Source organism: Diadema antillarum, unplaced genomic scaffold, assembly GCF_040938485.1.
Source record: "Diadema antillarum isolate AM-2024a unplaced genomic scaffold, OU_Dant_1.0 seq00000081_RagTag, whole genome shotgun sequence".
Taxonomy (NCBI): Eukaryota; Metazoa; Echinodermata; class Echinoidea; order Diadematoida; family Diadematidae; genus Diadema; species Diadema antillarum.
Window position 1 is genome coordinate 366,901 of NW_027271174.1, and position 22,625 is coordinate 389,525.

Consider the following 22,625-nt stretch of genomic DNA (forward strand, 5'->3'; position numbering starts at 1 on the left):
ATTGTGTTTTATTTGATTTTTTATGGGGGTATTAATATAACTGAATACAATTCGTTTGGTATTCTGAAAGAATGAAGTGAAATGTAACATCTGAACCGTTTTGGTATGACCGCTGGAAGGGACCTAAAGCCGATCAGAATCGTGTAGTTCTGAGACAGCTTCACTCACTTGTTTCGTGAACTGCCCGTTTCAATCTTGCAGATGACAGTCAAATTTCACATAACCTTACCAACTGAGAGCTCCCTTATTACCAGCTCTCAAATTTCAAGTTTCAAGTTTATACATCTTATGTACAAGATAATATATTTCAATTAGGCCTAGATGTGTCAGTTAACATGAGGATAACAAACATTACTTAAAAGTAGAATGCAGTGGTTCAGCAGGAAAAAGAAGAGGACAGAAGAGGACAGAAGAGGACCTATAGGGAAAAAAATCTTGTAAAATCAAACAGTATCTAACAACTGATTAGACACTTCTAAAACAGCTACATGTATGTAGCATACTTATAAAAAGCAAGGGGTATATAGAAAATAACTACGTAAGTTGCAAAATGGACAAAAAAACAGGAACAATCACAAAGATCAGAAATAAAACAGAAAGAGAGGAAACAAGGAACGAATGTACGTAAATGGAATGATTCACAAAAACAACAACAACAACGGTGAGAGATAAGTCGGCTACAAGTGTGGAGGGAGACAGAAAGAAAGTATTCAGTTCTTTGAAAGGAAATTATACGTCAACACGTTAAGGAACAGTCTGGAATACAATATTTAATAATTGCAACACAGCAATTTAGAGCGCAAGTTTAAGAGTCAGCCAAACTCAGTTTACCTTTGAGGACAAATATACTGACAGGACAAATAATGAATACAAAGAATTTGAGAAGCTTGGTTTTAGTACAAACAAATTTTTGGAAGTAAATGCTGTCCTTGCACGAGGTATATAACTGTAGAGACTTGTCTCGCTGCATAAATATGAATTTGATTGTTTCTCGAAAATGATTTGGCCAAATTTAACAAGAAGTATCAACATTTTACTCATATTAGCTGACTGTGGTGTATTGACATCATGCCTATATACAAAAGGGCAGACGACGTTGATAGCTTTGTCGCTTTCCCCCCAATTTTACTTCCTAATTTACCATCTTGTCTTTCATACTGTACAGGATTTGCAGCCGATAGGTTCGGTGGTTTCAACTCGTCCTATGTGATGGTCGTTGGTTTCGAGGTCTTGATCCTGTTTCTGGTGCAATTCTCACGATGTAAATTACAAAACAAGTGATATTCAAAAAATAACAATAAATGCCCTCTAAGTGAAAGAAGAAATTGATTTGAGGCTCGTTGTGTTGTTGTTTTGTCGTATTGATCACGTCGTTTTCGTATCGTAACGTAACACGTCGGCAGAATTAGACGTAATTTGAAATTCAATGAACGCACAAACACGGCAATATGAATGACATCACATATGTCGCAGCAGAGTTGACACATACTTTGTTCATGTACCACCTATCAAGGCCACTACGTCATAGCTGAAGTAAATGATACGCACATTTCTTAAAGGATGTGTTTGCATATCTCACGTGAAAACTTAGCGTTTACACATTCCATGTCAAAATTGAACGTTTACACATTTTCACGGCGTCGCGTTTACACAACATACTGTAATTCAGTGCACGTTTCTGGCAGATCCAGGCAGGGGTGCACCAGGGCGCCACCCCCTCTATTTTTTGGTTTAAACAAAAGAAATAAGAAGAAAATAGAGTGGAACGCGTGCACCCTCCCCCTCCCCCTTTAATTTTGTAAAGGCTCCCCCTCTTTACGGAATTCCTGGATCCGCCCCTGCAATGAATGCACTTTCAGAGATGGTAAGACGTTTACACAGTTATATACCGTTGTTTGCGCATTTTCCTTGTCTTCGCACACTTCTCAAATGTCAGCCCCCTCAACCATCCAAGAAGAAACAGAATATTGTCATGTAAATGAATGGCTTTTTAATAGCCATCTGCGAGTTCGTTGATCCTCTGTCAGTAAATTGCCCAACTCGCAGTGCTACGCACCCATGCATGTGTTTGTTTATTGTCGGGCATGTCGATCAATGTAACAGGGAGGTGCGTTACCTCTCTGCACATTTCATTTATTATTGTTTGGGTTGTAAACATTATATGTATACGCCCTACGTTGGTTCAAATAGTCCGTGTGAACATTGACCCGAGGGTTGTTTCCTTCGATCATGGGTCTGCCACATGGTATTTATGTCGCAGTGTTAGTATTGATGCACAGTACCAGAAGGATACTGTGTACGTCGTTGAAGAAAATGAACGTAGCACGGTGCGAAGTCATATGAGGCCCCTTTAAACTTGACTAGCACAACTGGCTCACAAAACAGAATGCCTTCCTGCGCGACCGTTATCCGCTGTCAGCTCGTGCTCCTCATCGCTGTGATGTTTACCACGCTTTTCAGATGGGTGTTATCAAGAGCGTCGGAGTTTTCCTCCCCAGCATGGGGAGGAACGGGGGTAAGGTTCTGTCACCAAAAGAAACCCAATGAATGCCACATGACATCATTGTGGTAAAGCAACCAGGGCCCAATACTGGATTTATACTGTATTCCTATAGAAGTACAAATAATTTTGACAGTGCCGCTATAATTCTCACAATTGAATTCTGCGTGTACAATGTACAAGCTATGTACAAGCACACGATCACACACACATACGCACATACATGTATAACATATAAATGTATATATAGGTATATATATATATATATATATATGTGTGTGTGTGTGTGTGTGTGTGTGTGTGTGCAGTGTGTGTAAATGTATATCACGTTCGCGTTGTAACTTACCTCATGGCTACAACGTCAAATTGAAAAGATATTTAGAATGCTGCCATATGAGGCAATTAAATGATTTTATTCGATACATTTTCTTGTAAAGGGAAAGTTAAGCTGAGTCGTCACAGACTACAATAACTCAGTAGATTAATATACAAACTTAAGATTTCAAGCTTATTTCAAGCCCTTTGGGTCCTTGTTTTCATTATCAACTTGACTTGTCTGTTGTAAATTGTTGCAACTTTTCCCGTTGATCTTTCCGAAACAACAATTAAGTAAAGTCGGCAATGACTACAGTAACTGAGTAAATGAATATACAAACTTAAGATAGAAAGTTCTATTTCAAGCTCTTTAGGTCCATATTTTCATCATAAACTTGACAAATCTTTTGCAAATTGTTGTCATGATCGCTGATCTTTCCGGAATAGCAATTACGTAGTAACACTGGATCTGTCAGTGAACAGCTACTACTATGTCGCATTATCGGTGACAAACATTTTTCAGTCCCTTTGGAGCACACAAACCTGTCGCTATAACATATTTCATATTCCCAGCACCTGTCGTGGGGTATTTCTACAGCCGAGTTTCGCCACTCTTAGACCAGGCGTCCACTAGGGCGCGGACAAGATGCGGACAAGCCCCGGAATGCAAATTTGGTATTCCGCACTCCTTCGGGAACCTGTCCGCACGTTCCTGAACGTGTCCGCTGACTGTCCTAAACATGTCCGGGCGTTTCCGCGCCTTCGGGAGAGAGAAAAATTTCCGCGTCCAAATTTTGATCGAGACCAAAATTTGGACGCGGAAATGAACTTCCTGACACCTTCGGCGACTTGTCCTGACGATGTCCTGACGATGTCCCGCCTGTCCGGAAACCTTCCGCTCCTTCCGCACACGCTCCGGAAAGAATCCCGCGGTGTGGGGAAGCTTCCCGAATGAAAGCGGAAGACACCAGGAATGGTTTAGGACAGCGCGGAGCCGATGCGGATCTAAATATGCAAGTGTCCGGAACCGATGCGGAAATTTTGTGATCCAGACACGAAAATGTCGACACTTTCCGCGAGCGTCATGCCAATGAAACGCAAAATAAGCAAGAAGGGAGGCGAGGCCCCCATGCAAATATCCCCATCACAGGCACGCCTTTCGTCTAGTGATGAAGAACAGGTAAATCTAAGGAATTTCCGGTCCCACAAGGCAAAGAAGAAGGTAGTAGAGACTGTGCAACCAGAAAGAAGTGAAATCAGCCCAATAACTTCCTAGTAAGTTTGTTTTGATTTGATCTTTTCAGAAATTATTTTTCATCTGAGTGACTTTCCTGGTTCCTATTGCTTACTATAGTACATTTTCCTTTATGTTGTTTCCGTATTTTATTTGCAAACAAACTAGGTTGTCTCATGTGACAGCCCAGCTGAAAAATCACAAAAGTAGGTGGAAGTACACTCAGAAAAAAAGCATAGAATTTTTGGCTAAATGTTAATGTATTATATAAACATGAACAAGTTGTTATTCATACGTAAATGCTTTCTAATGATACAACATATTAGAACAAAAGACAAATTCATCACACTACAAAGCATGAATTCAATTGCAAAGATATACCTGTGGCCTCATTACAATGTAATATCTTTGAAGCCCAAAATAACAATGAAAGGTAAAGATGATGGAGGAAAATAAAGAATTTTCTGTCACTTCAAAACTCAAGTGAAATGAAAGAAAAAGCAATAAATCATGAACTCGAAATAGTGTTAAATTTCTGTCTTTCTTTTGCTTTGTTTTTTGCTGAGTGTATATATTTAAGTACACATTAAGCATCACAAATCATTTCAGAAATATTCTGTACCTGAATGATTTTCGTAGTTGTTATTACCTAATATTTTTTTTCTTCTTTTTGTTTTAGTTGCAAACAAACTCGATGGTCCAATTTGACAGCCCAGCTGAACCCCCCCCCAAAAAAAAGTAAATTAAAGTAGGTTACAATTATTTCCCCATTTTTACACTTCATTGGCAATAGGCTAGTAAGCTCTTAGCATGAAAAAAAAATATTCGGACTTGAAACTGTTCAAAAGTGATCAAAATAAGAGAGGGTTAGAGATGCACAAGGGTAAAAATCAGAGAACGAAAAACAAATTTAATGATTAGGATCATTTTGGCATGCTCTACAGAAGTATCAGACAAAACTTGTATATACTTCACGATGGATAAAGCACATGTCTAAAAAAAAGGGAATAAAGAATATATATATATATATATATATATATATATATATATATATAGTAACATAAGTAACAGTTAGTAATATAAGTAACAAAATTGCAACAAAGTTCATGCTGTATTCACCATGGGTTTATTTCTTGTGAAGAAAACCGTTGGTGAATACAGCATGAACTTTACAAAGTTCATGCTGTATTCACCAACGGTTTATTTCTTGTGAAGAAATAAATCGTTGGTGAATACAGCATGAACTTTGTTGCAGTTTTGTTACTTATCTTTTTATCTTGCCCACACGTGGACTACCTTATCAACATGATTATGTATACACATATATATATGTATATACATTTACATTTTTATGTATATTATATATATATATATATATATATATATATATATATATGGTTCAAAAAGTTTGAGAATATCATCCATGTGACTGTAGGCAGAGAAAAAATTGTTCTCCCAGATGAGACAAATCAAAAATAAAAAAAATGAGTCGTCAGCCGACATGCAGACAATCCTATTCTTCGACTTTTGGTGGTCACATTTATCAAATGATATTGACCAATCATATTAATATAATATCAGCCGCTACTGCGGAAGCAAAACAAGGAGCTTCAATGACGGCTAGCAGTCAAATGAGGAAAAGTCAAAGTCAGCGCCAAATTTATACCTTTCCATTTTCCTGGTATTGTCCGCAGTTTGTCCGCATGCCTAACTTTTGTTGTCCGGAAGGCATCCTGATTGTCCGCGTTCATTCCTGGTGTGCTCCTAGATGTTTCCGCGCTGCCCGGCTACGATTAGCATATTCCGAAGTATTTCGCGCTCTTCCGGAGTGATTCCTAGGAATGTCCGCAGTCAGTCCGCGGACAGTCCGCGGACAGTCCGCGGACAGTCCTAGGAATGTCCCAGGACAACTTGATTCACAAAGTTATTCCGCGCTTGTCGCGGACAGAATGCCGAAATAACAAAATTTGCTTCCGCAACCCTTCCGGGGCTTGTCCGCGCCCAAGTGGACGTCCGCCCTTAAGCGGCATGATGCTCATTGGCGGACCTTCTCTATCATCACTCGGGTTCATCTTGGCTAGCTTGGCGGCCAACTACGTTCAATTTGCAGCTTTCCTGGCGCTCACGGGTAAGAAATGAGAATGACTAACAAGAGATTATGACTGTCAAATATATACCACGACATCTTTTCCTGTTCATGTTTTTCACAATCTCATTGAAAAGCTGAACTTACAGGAAAACGTTATTGGAGGAACGAATGCAACAGGTCTGGAAATCTGAGCTACTGACCGCGTAACGCGGTGCATGAAAGATGAGGGAAATACCCCAGTCATTAACTGGATATGATACACTAATTTTGTAATTAGCGAAAAAGCATAAACTATCACTTGAAATTAACTTACTAACTTTTATCTTACTTTTCGATATAATTTCCTTTCCATTTACTTTCCACGATAATTGAAGAGTATGGTATCAAAAGTTGCGTTTACAATGTGTCCTCTGTGTACGACGTAGAGTAGAGCGTAAAGAACTCTAGCATTAAAGGCTGATGAGATTGAATTAAAAAAAAAAGTTTCTACTTAATAAAGGGTAAGGTCACCTTCATATACATGTGAATTGGGTGAATGCAGCTAAATGAGTAGAACACATCAGCGAAAGTTTAGGGAAAATCGGACAATCCTTTCACAAGTTATGCATTCTTAAAGCATCGTCGCACTTACTGCTGGATGAGAAGACTACTACAATGTATGATGTCATATGCGTACAACGATATGAGGAAAACATAAAGAGAATATTACAAAATGTCAATTTTTGAACAAAAAAGTATCCATTTCCTTGACTTAATTGTCACTGACGTGAGTTGCGGGTAATATTATACCGCCTGCCTTCTGAAAGAGGCAAGTCAAGCGTTTTTTTATTATGCAAGAAAAGTGAAAATATTTTGAATCTTCTTTATGTTTTCTTAGACTATCGTTGTACACATGTGACATCACAAGCCATAGTAGTCTTCTCATCCAGCAGTGACTGAGCGGAAAGTTCAAAAATTCATAAGTTTTGAAGGGGTTGTCCAATTTTCCTCAAACTCTCACTGATGTGTTCTACTAAGATTGCTGCATTCACTCAATCCACATGTCTATGAAGTTGGACTTGTCCCTTACGATCTTAAGCAATTGTGAAAGCAAGTGCACATCATGACTAAGAGTTCTCTACTGTGAAAAGAATGTTGTCATTCGGTCTGAGAACTTTGATAATCGCCTGAAGCCTATCACAACCAAAACAAAAATTGCGCGACAATAAGAATGACAAATAAATCCCAAGATATTAGAAAATTGTGGTCAAAAGAAATACAGTGCAGTGTATTAGAGTGGATTTTGAGTCCAACGGATTGGTCTCTTTTAGTACTCTAAATCTCTGTAATTTTGTGGCCCTTTTTTTATGCCTCTGCCACGAAGTGGTGCATGTTTTCGGGTTGTCCGTCCGTCCTTCCGTTCGTCCATCCGTCCTTCCGTCCGTCCGTAATGAATTTTGTGGACAAGGTAACTATCAAAACCTGTTGAGGTATCCTAATGAAACTTGGCATGTATGTGTATTGGGGACTGAAATTGTGCCTATCAACTTTTGGGTGCACATGTTCAAGGTCAAAGGTCCAAAGTTTAAGGTCTATTACATAAAATGTCACTATTTCCACCATATCTATGAAATGCCTGAATATATTTTCTTGAAACTTAGTGTGTACATGTTTTACTCAATTAAGAGTCTCTGGTGAAAATTAGGGTCGTAAGGTCAAAGGTCAAAGGTCAAAAGGTCAAGTGAAAATATCAAAACTTCATTTTTTTCTCTGTACCTTGGAAATTGTTCAAGGTATCTTCATGGAACATAGCATATACATGTACTGACTGGCAGTGATTATCTAGAGAATGTAGGGTTCATGGGCTCAAAGGTCAGGGGTCAAAGGTCAAGTGCAACACTTCAAAATGTTACTATTTCCTTCATGTTTATGCAATGCCAGCAGGATTAATTTGTTTTTACACTTGGTGCATGTGTAAGGGGGGTGTTAGAGTATGTGTGTACTGTAGAATAAAGTCACTTGTCAGGATGGCTTATTCTCACCCCGAATACATAATTTCATTCAAATGGATATATCACAGAGAAACATTTAACAAACCAAATATGTGGGCGTCAAAGCAGTGACAAAGACAATGTGGTACACATTGGATTACATTAATCACCTTGTTGGTGTTGAGATTTATTCAAGGTCACGCATCAGAGCAATCAGTTTGATCTCTTTGAACCATGCAAAATAAAAAGAGTTATTATACATATACAAATGACAAAGATAAGAATGTACTCACATATAAGTCCACTCTGATATTCAATGAAGGGGATTGGGTCATGCACTACCATTCAATTTTCGCGCAAAATGCTCACAAATACAGTCCTCGCGGTCGAATTAACATGCTAACTGATGGCGAATCTCGTTGGAGCGCCCAGTCCATGAAGTGAAGAGGGTCCACGAACGATGACCAGAAGACATCTCTGCGTTGAGTTGACTCACAGTTGGGGGGGGGGGGGGGGTCCCTGTCCAAATGAAGGTAACTTCGGGCTTGCTGCAAATTCTTGAAACTGTATGTCTGGTCCACAAAGCACTAAGTAGTCGTTTGACTTCTCCTTAGACTGACCAACATAACTGATCGTTTCGAATGTACAGCAAAGCGTCCATAAAATATCATTCAAAACATCTTATCAACTTTGAACTGTCGAACACTGGACATGACTTGGTGATGTCAGGACGGAACTTCGTGTATAATTGCAAAAGGTTGAGTTTCTCCACTAAAACATTTAAGTATAACAGCTTGGTCTCGGAGAAACTGGAACACGTCCTTCCACTTCACAGGGCTTGGGGAGAGAGACTGATCCCGATCAGAAGTATCAACTCCAATATATACTAAGTACACTCTCCTGCTCCTACTATCCCATAATACTCATCTCTTGTATCATACCCAAGCTTTCCTGACTAACCCTTCTCAAAGAAACTTTATACAAAACTTTATACAAAAACTGACCATGAATGGTAAGGGAGAGAGAGAGGGAGAGAGACAAAGAGGCAGAGGGAGAGATAGGGGAGGGAGAGAGGGAGATTGAGAAAGAAACTTAATACAAAGCATTCTACGTGTATGCTGTACTCTGGTTCTTTGTACTGCATCACAAGATGGCAAACTTCAAAGTAACATAGAACAATACCAACCACTTTTATGTGGTTTTCTATTTCTAAGTAACTGTCCAGTCATTGCCACTGTCCAGTCATTGCCACTAAATCCACTATTCAAGTAGGGTGGCAGTACTTCTTTTGTTTCATAAACTCATTCAACCTTTAGGTTGCGTGGTGGCACTATATAATACACTGTGTACCAAGCAGCTATTGTATCTTGGTAATGAATAGATTCCAGCTTTCTGGTTCTACAAACTCTATGTACACTAAAAGGGGCAAGTTGCTCCATAAACTTATACTACATGTCTTGGTATGAAAGCTACTATATTCCAGCTTTCTGCCTACTTTATATCTATACAGTAAAGTGGGTATGTTACTCCACCACTTTACATATGCATGTGTAACCTAATAGAAATTCTCTGGAAAGATTTTCTTTTTCTTTTCTTTTTTTGCCTCAAAGGTCAAAAGGTCAAAGATCAAGTGAAAGTGCTGAACTAACTTTTTCCTCCATGTCTCGGAAGAGGCTCAAGTTATCTTGAAACTTACTACATATTTATGCATGTTCTGCCTGACAGTGATTATCTTATGAATTTTAGGGTCAAAGGCCAGATGAAAATTGTAACAATTTACTATTCAATACAGAAATTGCACTTTTTCTCCATACCTTTAGAATTACTCAATGCATAAATGTTTGAATGGATCAAAGTTAAGTTAAAGTCCTTAAATCCCCAAATACATGCTCTCCTATTCATCCAATTAAACCTAGGTCAGAGAACTTGTCATTTTAATAGTTTGCCAATTTTGTGAAAATGTAATCACACATTCTCCACATGTACTATCTAGACCTATTAGGAGAATCATGCATTATGGCGGAGGCATACCAGTCGCCATAGCGACATTTCTAGTTTATACTATCATCATGTATTCTATCATAATAGCATGGACATCCCATAATTTCTGATAATGTTCTACGTGACACAATAACCAACAGAAGTCCTTTCCTAAACTTAAATCAAATAACCAGGTCTGGGTTCTTCCCTCATGTTGATGTGCCTACTATTGGAACTCAGTGAGCAGTCAGGTAACCACTTCGGTCTCTTGTACAGCATAGGAACGCTCGGCTTCGCGGTAGGAATGTCCGTTATTCCGCTGCTCGGAGAGTTCCTGATGAACGTGTACGGCTGGAGAGGCGCCATGTTGATCCTGGGCGGACTCATGGGGAATCTCATCCCAATGATCGCGGCGATTCGACCCGCATCCTCTCTGAATGAGGCGACGGAGGACGAGCATGGAACAAACGAGGAGACAGTTCCTATCCGTGGTAATGTTTCGGAGCACAACGTTCAGAACAAGGAAAGGTTTGCAAATGACCATGCTTTGTGTAAAATAAACTGCGAGGAGTGTGAAGGTTCCTGCACAGCTTCTTCGAAAGTATCGCGAAGTATCTGATGATACGTTAGATGAAAGTCTAGGGATTGTGTCAGACCTGCAAGACTCTCAGTTTGTGAACAAGCTTCAACCAAGTGACAATTATTCCCAACACGCTGGAAACACTGTGACAATGGTCGCAAACGCTGTAAGAAATTCATCATTTTACCAGAATCCATCATTATCCGTGTACATTGTGGCTATGGCACCATTTGGCATGGCTTATGGAGCATGGCATGCCTTCCTTATACCACGTGCCATTGAAAGTGGAATGACAATTTATTTTGCAATCCTGGTCACCGTCTGTGTAGCAGTCGCCAATATCGCCAGTCGCATCGTCATTGCACTCTTCACGGAGAAATCATCCAAACTTCATGAAATCCACATATCTCTTACCTTGCTGAACGCCATCACCGTACTTTGTGACGTCCTCATCTTCAGGTCGGCTGCTATTTACATAACATCAATCTTGTCTTCCTTTACCATTGTCGGTCGCGGGTCAATGATATTCATAATGATACATCACCTGGCGTCACATGATAATCGCTCTGTCGCTTTGGGTTTCGGGGAGTTTCAGTATGGAATCGGGTCGTTTGCCGGTACATACCTTGCAGGTAACTTCATCATTCAGGGAGCTGCTGATTTACCATGTTGTTGATTTGCAGCAAGTTTTTGAGCGAATATTCTTAGTTACAGGCTGCTTGTGGTTGCAGCGCAGAAGAATATATGTCTATAGGTTTTTGCGCTTTATAAATTGATATATTATTATTAAGGAGCGTTTTATTTGTTCAGGGCCAGCTGTGTACTTCGGGCTTAAAACACTTATTAAGAAGAGAGAGAGAGAAAAAAAAAAGGCTCGAGGCGAATCATTTCCAGTGAAAGGGGACCTCTGGACGATTTTCAGACTTTTTCATATCAACGACTATAAATTAGTTAAACTGAGTACAGAGTTCCAGAATTTATAGTGATTGGGATGAGAAATGAGAATGTTTTCAATATCTATAACGAATTGAAATGAACAAGAATGATGACATGGCAGCCTCACCATAAGAACGCATGAGTTGGAGCTCAAGGAAGCAGAACAAAAGAAGAATTATAGACAGGCAAGATTCTTCACAGGTGAACTTGTTGAGTAAGCGATATTGTAATAGAATTCCACATTCTACATTTCTGAAATATGTGAGGCTCTGATGTCATCAACACTGTTAAGTGTAATTTGTTTAGGATTTTCAGATAATTTGTTTCTCTGCTCAAGAACCACAATAAATTCTACGAATCTTCACATGGAGATGCCGATTTATGTACTACATAATGTGAAATTATTAGAATTGTCTGGAATGCCCCTTTAAGTAAGATGGCTTTTAATATTTTTCATGTCATTAAAGTCTGCAGGAAGAATGCGGTCTTTACCTTGGGAATGTGTCGTTATTCATTTTTCTTTATATTAGTCAAACAAGCCATTCAAATTGACCATTGTTTGCTAATCGTCTATGCTAAACAGTCCTAACACCAGAGAAACTGAAGCTATCACATTAAAATATTTATGTTGGCACAAAGTTTTTATTCTCGGAACAAGGGCTAATTGAAAATAGTTTATACACAAAAACAGGGATACATAGGATTGTGTAGGAATACAATACCTGCCGGTTCGATCAATTTTTTGTTTGCATTAAGTTTTGTTTTGTATCTGTTTTACCACATCAAACAATTGTGTTACTAATTCAAAAGATGAGTCAAGTTTGTTTAGCTTGCAAAAATATGTACCGTCACTGCTATCATGTAAGATAAATCTGCACAGCTAGCATTCTGTTGTTGTAGTAAAGAAAAACTGACTTTGATTGTTTTCGTGTTCTACAAGGATAAAGCAATTAGAAGTTTAATGAAGTTGGCGAATCATTTTACTCTTACTGTTTTCAGGGACGTAAAGGCCATCCAAATCGATTGTAGTTCCCATACGGTTTTGCCACTTCTTTTGTGTTTTGATTGTTTCACTCAATAGACGACGGTCAAGTTATATATGCCTATCCTTTGCCAAACAATAGCTTAGTATGATTAGTAGTTGTTAGAATTTACTGAATTCAATAATAACCTGGAGAACCCTTAACTCTCCATTGTGTGCTTTGATTTTGAAAAATTTGATATTGATATTTGTGACTGAAAGCCAAAAAAATAAATGAACAATAACAACAATGATAATAATAATACTAATGAAACAACTGTTTCTTCTACAAGTACATCTTATGATAAAATGTGGTGTATCAAACATTAGGTCTATATAGAATAGCGCAAATTTGTTCATTTGTTGTTCGTTTTATTTTACCTCATAATCTTTTGTCTTGTCTGCCCTACCTTGCAGGGTTCGCGGCCGATAGGTTTGGTGGTTTCAACTCGTCCTATGTGGTGGTCGTTTGTTGCGAGGTTTTGGTCTTTTTCCTAGTCCTATTCTCGAGATGTAAAGTACAACAGTAATATAGCATTGGAATAGCCGCACTCGTACGAACGTCATAATGAAATGAAGGGAAGTTTTGTGAGGCTTGGAATTTTATTCTGGTCATCCGCTGCGTTCTGTTTTTCTTTTTATTTGTTTTCTTTCTTTATGCACTTTACAAGGTTGTTTCTTGCGATGTTATGTGATTGTACTGAGCACAGGCGAATGAATTTAACGACTAAAACAAAGCAATAAGATAATAGTGAAAAGGGGTGATTTTTTTTAAATCTTTTTTAGAAATGTATAAAATAATGGGATTGCTTCCGCCGTTCCGGCATTCAACTATAGCTGAGACCCTGTCAAACATTAATGAGCATACGAGCCATGGTGAAGTCATTATAAGCGTTTGGCAGGGTGGAAAGATGTGTCCATTAATAGAAGCTCCATGGTGAGTGCTTGTAATTTCCGTCAATCATGTCTTTACTCTTGTTTTCAAGTAATCCCCTTTATCTCTCCTCTGTGTAACTATACTTGACCAACCTTGACCAGACGTTCCTGTCTCTAATATCCCGGAAGAATCCACTTTGTATTTTGTTATCCCACAGACCCATGTTTGTCATATCCGTCATTTCCTGTCCCAATCTAAACTTCTCTATATCTTGGTTGATATCCCTCTGTCCTTCCGTGCTTATCATTAACAGTGTGTGTGCTTTTAAACTAGCTTGGTCAAACCACACCCCGGTTCTCCTAGCAACTATACTTAATTTACATAATATTCAAGTAGAGCCTAAGCCGGTCAGGATTTATTTATTTTGTATTCTTTATTTGGTATAGGTTTGTTTGTTGTTTGCTATTTTCTTCGTTGTTGTCATGTTTGAACATACATATTCTTATAATTATCTATCTTTTCATTTTTGAAGCGCCATGTGCACTGAAAAGTGGACCTGTGCGCTATACAAGTAGCCATTCTTCTTCTTCTTTTTCTTCTCATTATTATTATTATCATTATTGTTATCATTATTATTATCATTTAAATTGTTATTGTTATCATTAATATTATTATCATTATTATTATCGTTATTATTGTCATTATTATTATTAATATTATCATTATCTTATTGTTGTTGTCATCATCATTTTATTAATGTGTTAAAGATGAATATCTGCACTTACAGTGGATTCCCGTTATAACAAAGTCCTCGGGACCGGCAGATTTCTTTCGGTATATCGAAATTTCGTTATTACCGAAAAAATAGACGAAAACAAATACATACAGGCGATTACGTTACGGCCTGGATTTTTACTTTGTTGTAACCGGAATCTAGTTATAATCGTATTTGTTATAATGGGAATGTACTGTAAAGAAGTCTGAGATGATAGAAGGCATTCAGAGATGATGTCAGATCTCACATTGGTCACAATAGCTACATACTCTGTCTGACCAGCTCTAACTCAGATACCCTCCAATATCATGGTCGCCAATAGTGTAGAGAGCCATGTACGCCGAAGATATGAAATCTGTGCTGAAGCGTACCAATCATCTCGGGGATCTATCCAAGTTCGGATTTCGAGAATAAATTCAACTTTCATCAATATGAATTTCGATCTCCAGACTCACTTTATCCGTGTTGAACTCCCTAGATACGTCACACACTTGTCACACAAGAGAACGATGAAAACAGTCCCTTGCACAGCACTACTCACGATGCTCCTTAGGATTGATATGTTTTTCAAGCTCCTTGATTGAACGGATAGGTGTATTAAGAGTTTATGGCAAATTTTAGGTCCCAACAATTAACACCTTTAGAAATTTTGAACACGCCAGCTTCCTCCTTGTGCGGATCTTATATTTCTGCTCAACAATAATCATCCTAAAAGAATAGTTGAAACTTTACAGCTAGAGTTTTTTCAGGTACGTCGGCAGAGTCTCCCAACTCTATCATGTCTATCTACCTCGACCTCTGCCTTGGCTGAATATAACTTGTTAGCCATATATTTCTCTATAGTCGCTTTAAAGAGCACAATATGGATTTTGATGCTTGTTATATACATATATGTATATATATATGTATATATATATATATATATATATATGTATAATAATGCATTTATAGAATTGTGATATTGCGCAGTTTCTATGAAGCATACGCAACTGCGCATAATAAGATATAACCAAAGAAAAAAAAAGTCAGATTCATAAGAAAGTAACATGATCTAATTGTTAACTGAAAGTCATACAATATAAAGAAAAATACAATTAAGGGACTGACAACTGCATAATCAAATTTCATAAAAAAATATCTGATATCTGGGAACCATGTAGATAATGTACTAAACTGTGACTACGGAAACTTTCATGAAATAAATGTGTTTCATGGAGATTTTTGAAACTGCTGATTGATGATGTGTGTCTGATTGAGTGAGGGAGGTTATTCCAGAGTTTTGGTGCAGCACTAACAAAAGCACGGTCACCTGAGGTAATTTTCGTCTTGCACCGTGGATGATTGAGGAGCATGGTGTAATTTGAACTACGAACTCTGTAAAACTGGGTTGTTTTTACGGTGAGAGCCAAGCCATGAATAAATTTGAATGTAATAAGAAGAAGCTTAAACTTAATTCTCTGACGTACTGGGAGCCAGTGCAGTTCATAAAGTAATGGCCTTAGCCTACATGTGAAAGTTTAGAAGAGTTACAAATGAGTCTGGCACACGCATTTTGTACACGTTGTAACCTGAGATTCAGGTAACCCTTACAGCAGTCCATTACAGTAATCAAGTTTGCATATGATGAAGGCATGGACCAATGTTTTCATACATGTTCTACTGAGATATTTACGAATATGACGAAGATTATATATAAAAAGTAGAAAGCTGCTTTGCAGGTCTTGGATATGTGTGTCTCCATGCTCAGCTGAGAGTCAAACCAGACACCTATGTTTTTTGCAACCATAGACCTCTTGACTTCAGTGTTTCCAATCCTAATTGAATTCAGATTCAGTTTTGACACTTGCCTAGGTGTTCCAATAACAAGAAGTTCAGTTTTGCACTCATTGAGTTTCAGCCTGCTGCCTAACATCCACCTACGAAGATCCCTAAGACATTGTTCCAAAACACAGGTCTGCTCTTGTAACCTGACGGGGCTGAATGAGATATATAGTTGAGTATCGTCTGCGTAACAATGACAAGATATATTGTGAGAGTATGAATCAATAGCAAAAAGTCGGCTAGCGTAAAGAGAGAAAAAATGGGGCCGAGCCTCGAACCTTGAGGAATGCCCCCTTTAACATCAAAACTTCTTTGAAATGGTGTCACTAATTAATATTTGTTGTTCCCTATCAGACAGATACGATATAACTTCAATAGTAAAATAGCTGCATAGGAAATCTTAACAACAGAACGATAAACATATTTCAGTAATGAGCACTGCTAGACTTCCCCACATGTAGTTGAATAATTGCGCAATATATTTACTGCTGCTTTTTCGGCCAAGGTGGGGGGGGGGGGGGTTGCAGCATCCCAATTTTAATAAATGCTTTCAATTTCCTGTGAGAACGGCAAGTACAGCTGTACATGCTTACCGAGATGTCGAGATTGAGTAAACCCATTCCAGGGCCACACTGGCATTCCAGAAAGAAGAAATACATGGCGTGTTGTGAAACAAACCATGCATTATCCCCTTTAATTGTGAGTAATTTGCTAGTCGAGAATTTTCTTTTCGTTTCGTTTCGTTTATTCTTTTGAGTTTCAAATAAAAAAAATACAACAAATACAATGAACAGAATACGCTTACTATTATCTCTTTCTTATGCAATCTGAAATTACGCCTTTGATTAAAGTCGCAGTGAAATGTAAAATAAACAGAGAACTTGAAAAAAGGCTCAGAGGCCTTGTGGGGGAAAAGTCCTCTATAGAACATAATAATTATAGGCACAATCAACAAATTATATTAACACATGCACAATACAGAACACACATCATAATTATTGCGAACAACTGGAGAAAATGGTGGAGACAGATGATCGGTATCTAAGCAGGAGAAAAATTTTTGAGAGATTTTTTAAATAACCGTAGGCTTGAGTATGAACGTATCTCACTTGGTATGCAATTCCAAACAATGGGAAAGCTAAAGCGAAGAAATCTTTTTTGTGTATAAAAAGCTGAATCAACTTTGAATAAATGGAAATCATTACATATGCGGGTGTTATAATAATGAATATACTACTGTTTATACTAAACATCTTTGATGTTTATACTGAACATATTTGATATATTAACAGGTAATGAGATTTGGAAGTAAGAAAACCCAAGTTTTGATGGTTGAAGGATATATAGCTTAGGAATCTTCAAAATACACAATTTTTTAAACAGTGGTGCAGAGTGAGCAAGATAGTGACTACTTGTGTATATGCGTAACTCCTTTCTTTTGTAATTCCAGTAATGAATTCATCTTTGACTGATTACAGTTGCCCCAAACTGGGATACAATACGTAAGCTATGGTGATACCAAAGAATTGTACAAAATAAGAAGGGTAGATAAAGATAAATGATATTTAAGTTTATAAAGATGCCTATACTCTTTGAATTTTTAATATCTATATATTCTACATGTAAATTCCACTGTAAATGCCTATTAAAATTCATACCAAAAAAAGTAACACTATCAGATTTACATATACTGTGCGAATCAATGATAAGAGTAGTATCTCCTACTATATTACTCACTTCATTTGATCTATTATAAAAAGGAACATAATATGTATTCTCAAAATTTAGCAATCAATTTATTTACTTTGAACCATGATATGACTTTATTCAGTTCACATTCTAAATTTTCTTTTAATCTTGAAGTGTCTGACTGAATGCAAAATAAAGTTGTATCTTTCGCGTAAGGTACAAATTCCAAATTTTGAGTGGATTGTAGTTAAATTGCTGATATCTACAAAACAAAAGGATTCCCAAAATCGATCCTTGCGGTACACCACACTTGATTTTTCTTATCTTTTTCTTACGTAAATCATTTTTTTAATTGGTGTATATTTACTTAACGAACTTATAAACAAATAGAAACTTATTATAAGCCTCGTTTGCGTCATCGGATGTTCAAACAGAAGACCAATCTACACTATGTAATTCATAATTAAGGATATTAATACTCTCAGTTGATATCTCACGCGTAATTTTCTTCACGTTTTGCTTGTTCTTTTATAATGACATGCTAGTAATCCTCAAAAGAACCACAATCAAGTTGAGCATCTATAACATTTGAAAAAAATATTGTCAATGAGTGATGCGCTATCAATAGTAATACGACTTGGACAATCAATGACAGAGAATAAACCAGATGATGAATTGAGACAAAGGAAAATGCGTCCAACTAAATTCCCATAAAATATACACATTTTACGCTCATGCACAACTGCAGCATGTACTGTATTAAAAAAAAACATTATTGCAACCAGGCTTTTTATACATAACCCCAACAGCATGTTTTACATGATTTACACAAAAATCATCAAGTAGATATTCACAATATTTTTCTTCTTCTGTCTGAACAATATAATCATTTATCTTAAATCTGATGCCATCGGATATGAATAGACCAACCCCACCCCATCGCCCAGAATGCCTATTAGAATAGACAAAAGTATATCCTTCTAAATCAAAAGGAATACATGGAGTGCCAGAAATCCAAGTTTCTAATATGGCAATTATGTCTAAAGGAATGTTTCAAGTTTGTAATTTCCTCAAAATTTCTTTGAAAACTTCGAGCATTAAAATGTATGAAGCTAAAAGCAGTAGTATTTTTTAGTATTGAACTCACTTAGGTGTAACAACAGTAAGAGTAGCAGAAATTCAAAATGTTCACATCAGGGTATATAGTTTTCACTCATTAGAAATATACAAGTAAGATTCAAGTAATGGAATTCATAAATCTGTACAATTGTTACAATATAGAAACTTTGTCACATGGTAGCGACATGCCTGGGTTAGTAAAACATATGTTGATCTCCTTCCAGATACACAAAAATTTCATTCGCATTGATGATACACAAAACACAACATAGTGCAAACTTTAGCTACACAGAGATCAGTACAAAACTGTGGGGAAAAAAACAGGTAAACAGTGGTATTCACAGAATAAAGAACATAAGCAGGCTTTTTAAACCAAAAAAGAAAGTACACATTAAAAAAATGAAAGAAAAAGGAGAGAACAGGTAAAAAGTGGGTCTAATGAATCAACCCGTCTTTCTTAACTTGGGTGGGGGACAAAATCCACCAGGAATTTCACATTAATTTTGAGATATTAGCGACATCATAATCTACAATATTTTTGAGGTCATCATTGTTATAGATCACGTTTGTTTGTTTGTCTTTTCCTTTCAGCATTGCATACACACGTCCGTCCTTGCTCCACACCTTGTCCACTTTTGTGTTTTAACCGAGTGTCGTTCAACATTTCTGATTTCTGGAGGTGAGGTCTTCGACAATTGCCATTTTCTCACCTTTGCCATAGAAATGTGACAGTTGTCACTGATGACAATTTTTATGAAATGAGCCCCTGGACCCCATTTCATTAAAAAGTTTATACGATAGTAAGTCTTGCTGGAATGACAATCGTCATGGAAACGAGAATAATCCAGTTTACTGATTGGCTTTTGCTATTGGAAGGTTGCCATTCCAGCAAGAGTTGCTGTATCCTAACATCTTCTACTCTCTAAAAAAGATCGAGTGAAAATATTCACTCTTGAAGGAGTGAATACAAAAAAAGAGTGAATTTAGAGTGAAATTGGAGCTAACTTTGAGTGAAAATATTCATTTTCACTCGTTTTGGAGTGACCTCAGGGATCACTCGAAACATTTTGAGTGTTCCCTAAGGTCACTCTAAATGAAAACGAACATTTTAACTCAAAATTCACTCCAATCTCACTCTAAATTCTCTCTCTTTTTTTGTATTCACTCCTTCGAGAGTGAATATTTTCACTCGATTTTTTTTAAGAGAGTATAAAATGGGCTTTGTCTGGTCCTTTGGGTCTAATTGTTCAGAGGCTTGGTCTTCTGACTGCCTCTGTAGCTCATCACGGATGATCTCTTCTGTTTTACTGTCTCTTCCTGCTCTTCTAACTCTTCTTCTACCATTGCTTGATTGATCTCCGTTTCCTTTTCCGTTTTTTTTTTTCTTTACGTAGTTCTAAAAAAAAAAAATGTTACGGCAATGGCCTACTTGTGCACGTGTACGTGCCACAGAACTCTTACATATAGAAGAATCACTCGCCACCCGTTTTGTCGCCGTCGCTCGATTCATTGTCACGTGACGTCCGCCATTTTGCTTAGCGGAACTTTTTTGCGTGCAAATCCCAGCAGACGCTATCCACATACAGTGACTGCATGTTGCACCGTGTTTTTCTGACCCTGAACGAGGCATTAAAATGCCGTATTGTGCGGCTGTAAACTGCACAAATCACTTGACAAAAGGATTTGGAAACAGGTAAGTTTGACACCAAGCCATGATGAGAATAACAAGTAATTAATTCCCCAAGTAACGTTACAATTAGGCGGATCGGTCGTATGTTGGCTTTCTTGTGAGCGCAGTAGCAAAGGTAGTCCCAGACACTGGATTTTGTGTTTGCCGTCGACATATGTGTTTACCACCAACTACCAAAATGATGCAAAATAAAAAAGATCAAGTAGGCCTAATTTAGGCCCTGGGGCTATACACTCTGTACGTTGTGTATTGGGGCAAGCAGCTTTGTACATGATAAAAAGTACTATCTATTTATGTAAATTTGAGCTTAGGTGTAGCCTGACCAGACACTGTGCGCTTCACCGCGACAGCGCTGCGTGTAGTTAAGCTTAGGTGTAAACTTTACACGTAGATTTATTCTTGTCTAGCTAGAGTCACAGTACCAGTGGTGGGTCAGTCTCAGTGACAACACTACAGTCGTTTAGTAGATACTAGATTGTCTAGACTGACTGTGTACTCTAGTATTAAAGTAGAGTAATAGTAGTAGTAGTAGTAGTAGTAGTAGTACGAACAGTTGTAGGGTAGACTGTTCAAAGTTCCAATGATATTGATAATACTGAATAAATTTAACTATTCTAGTATATTACTCAATTACTTACTTTATACTAGGTAATGTCAGTGTCACGTCAGTACTGAGTCTGTAGATTCTAGTTTCTGCCCAATTTCTGGTAAGCTTTATCTGTTTATATTTACTTCTGTCTGAATTAGCTAGACCTGACTGCAATGCGTAACTCACTAACTGTTATTGCGCTGACATGTAAGTCTCTTCTTACAACAAAGTTAGGGGTGATATTGGATATAAACTGTCAGCTGCTGGTGCCTTGTTATTAATCTTATCAGGAGCTTTCCATGGACCATGTCCATGCATGCAATCATCGTCATGCTTGCCATAGTTGTATTGTAGGTACACATGTTTTATGATTATGAATATGAGGTCTATACAAATCTGATATGGTAATAATTTTCACATGTATCATGTTCTCTGTGTGTTAAAAATCCTAGATTTCCAAGAAGGGGTGTTGCTCTTCGCCAAAGATGGATTGTGAACATGAGAAGAGACCACTGGATTCCCAAACCATACTCTTCCTTGTGTTCTGACCACTTTGAAGAGAAGTACTTCGATCGCACCGGCCAAATAACAAGGCTGCGGGCAGATGCTGTACCAACTTTATTCAACTTTCCACAACATCTCATGAGGGTACATGCAGAAGAACAAATTTTAATTTTGCATGTTAGGTGTCTGAAATTTGAGTTTTAGTTTTGAAATCCGTCCGACCAGGAGCAGACATATACCCTTGTGTGTATGTCAGCTTCAGAAACGGATTTTAATCTACCATCACATCGCATCCTGGTCGCTGATGAAGAATGCGATGACTAACCTGTTTGGTGTCTTGTTTCTAAATAATGCGCTTTCCTCACCAGGATAAAGCGTTTTGAGGTCTATTGCCATTTTAGGTTTTTATCACATTCACATCTGTTCTTTCAAACTATACAGCAGGATTTTATTTTAAATGGTGCTTAACCTAACAAGAGCAAGTGCAATTTTGCACTACATGTGTATATGAATGTATTGCCTTTGTTATCATTGCCAAGAATGCCTTTCATATTCTTGCCAGACATTGTCCATTATTCATGGATTTATTTTTATGTTGTTGCCACATTGCCAATTTAATGCATGTTCATGAAACATTGCTTTCGCAATATGCAATATTTGTCATACATGTATTTGCGAGACTTGTCTTGCCTACATATTGTTGCCACATTAAAATTTCGTACTATACCATAGTATGTTTTCACACTCATAAGGATTTCATTTTGAATTGCGCTTGAAGCGAACAAGTGCAAGTGAAATCATGGATTATACAGTATTGCCTTTGATATTTTTTTATTATTCTTGCCAGTGTCCATTTAATATTCATGGTTTTATTTTGCTGCCATATGCTAAGTGATTGTACATGTATTTGCTTTCATGATATACAAGGCATGTAGT